Source organism: Hibiscus syriacus, unplaced genomic scaffold (assembly GCF_006381635.1).
Source record: "Hibiscus syriacus cultivar Baekdansim isolate YM2019G1 unplaced genomic scaffold, ASM638163v2 tig00000340_pilon, whole genome shotgun sequence".
In the NCBI taxonomy this organism is placed as follows: Eukaryota; Viridiplantae; Streptophyta; class Magnoliopsida; order Malvales; family Malvaceae; genus Hibiscus; species Hibiscus syriacus.
The window spans coordinates 1,555,630-1,560,126 of record NW_024061783.1 but is presented as its reverse complement, the minus strand read 5'-3'; the positions used below and the strand labels follow the sequence as shown (position 1 = coordinate 1,560,126).

General features: G+C 37.7%; 1 pseudogene; it reads left to right on the top strand.

Moving 5' to 3' along the window:
- Positions 1-1,833: 1,833 nt before the first annotated feature.
- Positions 1,834-3,258, top strand: LOC120184842 (annotated as a pseudogene).
- Positions 3,259-4,497: the final 1,239 nt, after the last annotated feature.

The following is a 4,497-nucleotide window of genomic DNA, read 5'->3' as shown; positions in this document are numbered from 1 at the left end:
TCTACAGTTGTCGTTGCGATTTTCCAAATTCGTTGCGAAAATTCGTTGTGATAGTTTAAAAAAAAGATTTTGTTTCTTAATAATTTTCTCTAAAAAGATAGTATCCGCGCGGACGTGTCGAAGACACTTATTACCACGACCACGACCACGACCACGAGACGGACGGCGGCAGCGGCGCGCGAGAGTCCCCTTGTTCTCTATCACTCAACAAGGAAGTGGGAAAGCCAAGCCTTAAATATCATTCTCAATAGTGTTTCCAATACTATGTGGGATTGAGCATTACCAACACTTGTTTCCAATACAATGTGATTATTCAGGAAACAATTAACAATCATGCACCTTAAAACAACTGAATCAGCAACCAATTGCATTAGTATTATACGATTAAATATGTCATAATTAAAAGTCAATCTACAATCAATCGCGATTATTGCAATTTTAAGCAAAACATTCAAAAATAATATCACTATTTAAGGCTCAATCCCACATAGTATGGGAACAAGGTTGGTAATGCTCAATCTCACATAGTATTGGAAATACTATTGGGAATGATATTTAAGGCTTGGCTTTCCCATTCCTTGTTGATAGAGAACAAGGGGGACTCTCGCGCGCCGCCGCCGTCCGTCTCGTCTCGTCTCGTCTGGGTCGTGGTCGTGGTAATACTGTCTTCGACACGTCCGCGCGATACTATCTTTTTAGAGAAAATTCTTAAGAAACAAAATCTTTTTTTTTAACTATCGCAACGAATTTGGAAAATCGCAACGACATTGTAGACTATCGCAACGCGAAATGAAAAATCGCAACGCGATTTTCAACTATCGCAACGCAAAATGGAAAATCGCAACGCGATTTTCAACTATAGCAACGCGAAATGGAAAATCGCAACGCGATTTTCAACTATCGCAACGCGAAATGCAACGCGAATTTGCGATAGTGGAGATCGCATTGCGATTTTGTTGGTCATTTTCGCAAATCTAAAAAAAGTTGGTCAAAATCGTATATTATCTGGGATTTTTGGACACTGAAGTTATTTTCTATAAAAGTAAACATATGGTTGAGAGCTCATAGTTGTATTCACATTTGTTTATTTTAAGCTGTTTGATATTTGATTTTTATATTTATATTTACTATGAGTATGTCACGTTGGATGATTACCGAAGAATATTATTAATTTAATTTATAAAAATTTAAAAATTTAAAGTACTAAACTTATAATTATAAATTATTTAAAATTTAAATGTAAATTATTTAAAATAAAGGTAAACTATAGCAGGACATCTAATTAATACTCTTTTTATTTTGACCATCATTTTTAAAAGTTTGTCAATCAGTCGCTCATCTATTTAAATGCATTCAATTAAGTTTCTTGCCATTAATTTTCAATAGAGAAGTTGATTTTAATAAATTAAATTAAATTTAACCCTCAAATGAAATGGTATCATGTGTCGTTGGTACCAAGTGCAATGACATATGTCACCATCCATTGAACGTTAAATTTATGTTAATCTATTTTTAATTTAATATTTTTCTCAATAATCAGAGGGTTCACGTCACTCCTATAGGAAAGAAAATTTTGGGTTAAACGTTATGTATGATTTTGAAAATTTTGAAAGTTTAGATACTAACGGATAAAAACTGATAATTTAGGTATTAATACGTAGTTTACCCTAAAATTAACCCCATTATTTTCCTACAATTTATTGTGTGTTTTCTCCAACTAACAGACTTTATGTAACAAATAAATATAAAGCCAATATGCCACAATCTTGGTGTGAAAATCTCCTAATATAATGTAAGCATTTTTTCGAGTCAATTGCCTTGCCTCTCCCATTCATGGCTTCTTGTGTTCAAGAGCTTCATTTCTCTCACATGAACATCCCTACAATCGTCGACCGAATGATTTTGGTCTTGCAGGCCGGTCCCATTCCGGCTGTCCTTGGGAGCAGGCTATACTTGTCGAACCTCGATAACATGATCAGAGCTCGAGTTTTCACTCTTACCGTGTATTTTTATAGATCAAAAGATGTGAGTTCCAACGGAAAACCGGTCATGAGAACTTTTGTGATGCATTAGCCAGAGTTTTGGTTCCTTATTATCCTTTATCCGATCGGCTCAGATAAGCCTTGGATGGAACTCGAAGTGTTTTCGGAAGAGAACAGGGTGCACTTATGGTCGATGCACACTCCGATATGGCCTTAGCAGAATTAGGAGACCTGACCGTGCAGAATCCGGCATGGGCGCCGTTAAACTACATGTTACCCGACGAAGAGCCGTATAAAGTCCTTGACATGCCATTGGTGATAGGTCAGATGACCCTTTTTTCTTGTGATGGCTTTAGCCTTGGTCTTAGACTTTGTCATTGCATATGTGATGGTGTTGGTGCTATGCATTTTCTTGCTGCATGGGCTACTACTTCAAAAACAGGTACATTGGTAACAAACCCGGAGCCCTGTTGGGACAGAGAATTTTTCCGGCCCCGAAATCCACTAACGATAAAATACCGACGTCCCGAGTTCATGAGCATCGAAGAAGGTTCGAGCTTAATGACGAGTTTTTGGGAATCCAAGCCTGTTCAAAAGTGTTACAAGGTTAGCAATCGGTTCCAAGCTCAACTAAAATCACTGGCTCAACCTAATGACATGCTCGGCTGCTCGACCTTCGACGCAATGGCGGCTCACATTTGGCGATCATGGGTGAAAGCACTTGACATGAAAGCACTAGACTATGAACTTAGGCTCACATTCTCGGTCAATGCTCGTCCCAAACTGAAAAATCCACCATTAAAACAAGGATTCTACGGCAATGTAGTTTGTGTCGCCTGTGGAACGAGCACGGTTTACGATCTTATCAACGGTAGTCTCCCGGATACCACTCGATTGGTTCGCCATGCCAGACTCGGTATATCGGAGGAATAAGTAAGATCAACTGTTGACTATATGGAAATTGCTAGAGGAATAAGTAAGATCAACTGTTGACTATATGGAAATTGATAGGCCTAAAAAGGCATGAATTTGGAGGGAAACTGATTATAACACAATGGACTAGATTTTCATTGTATGAATCTGCTGATTTCGGACGAGGCAGGCCGATCTGATTGACCTGACTCCAACTTCAAAAGTTTGCGTGTTCTTGCCCGATGGAACCACCGAATCCAGTGGAGCAACGGTGGTTTGCATCTGGTTGCCCGAGTATGCCACCCATAGATTTACTGAGCTTTTTTGTTGGAATGATTTCATTTCGTATAATAGACGTGAATGAACATTTTTATAATATGATTGCCGTAGTTGTCAATATATTAACTCTGTTCTTTCATTATTTCATAACAATTTTAATTTTTGCAGTAATATTTTTTAATTTGTCATATGTGAACAATGCTAATTATCACATTTATTTAGTAGTTAATTAATATTACTTTTCTATTATTCTTTATTTGATATATATATATTGTCTAAATTACTCGTAATTCCATAATCAATCCATAATTTTACAGATATGATCACTTTATCAAGGGCAATTAAACTAATGCTTAATCGATAGATTAATATAACAAGCGATATATTAATATAAACAAAGATAGTTGTTTTAATTTCTGGCCGGATGGGATGAGCTTTGAAGCAGCAATCAAGGCTGCCATCTTCGAATCAAGTCTGGTAATACCCATAGCAAGATTGGAACCAGTTTAAAAGAGGCGAGATCGGCGGCAAAATAGTGGTCCAAGCTTCAAAGATTCGATTTTCAGAAATACATTAGTTTTCTTAAGGACAAAATCAGTGTTGGTGACGATGAGGATTTAGTAAAGGAGCTTCAAAGTCTTCGAGTGGGCCTGTGGGAAGAATACAAGAGAGAGGAAAGATCCTAGCTTCAAAAGTCCAGGATGAAATGGATCTCAGAGGGGGATCGAAACACCCGTTTTTTCCACACTTTCACGTCAACAAGAAGGAATTGTAACTTGATAAGCTCTTTAAAGGTGAACGATGTTGTTTTGGATGATCCTGCTAGCCTCAAACAAGCTATTCAATCTCACTTTCAAGAGGCATTTAAGGAAAAATCAATCCTGGCCGTGTAACACTTGCGGTTGTCGTTCAATAAATTATTATCGGAGGAGGCTAAGTTCTCATAACAGAAAATTTTTCAGGCTTTAAGAAGTTCGGATGGGAACCGAGCCCTGAGGCCGGATGACTTTAACTTCAGCTTCTTTAAAAAAAATCTGGCCGGATTTGAAGAGCGACGTACTTTTGTTTTTCAATGATTTCTATAACACAGGGATTTTGGCTGATGGCATTAATCACTCCCATATCTCCTTAATTCCAAAGAAGCTTAACCTGTTGTCGCTGAATAACTATAGGTCAATCAGTCTGGTTGGAGGAATGTACAAGCTGCTAAGCAAGGTGCTGGCCAATCGTCTCAGAATTTTTTTGGGCTCGTTGATTGGTAGTTCTTATTTTGCTTTCATTCCTGGAAGGCAAATCCTAGACTGCTCGTTGATTGCTAATGAAT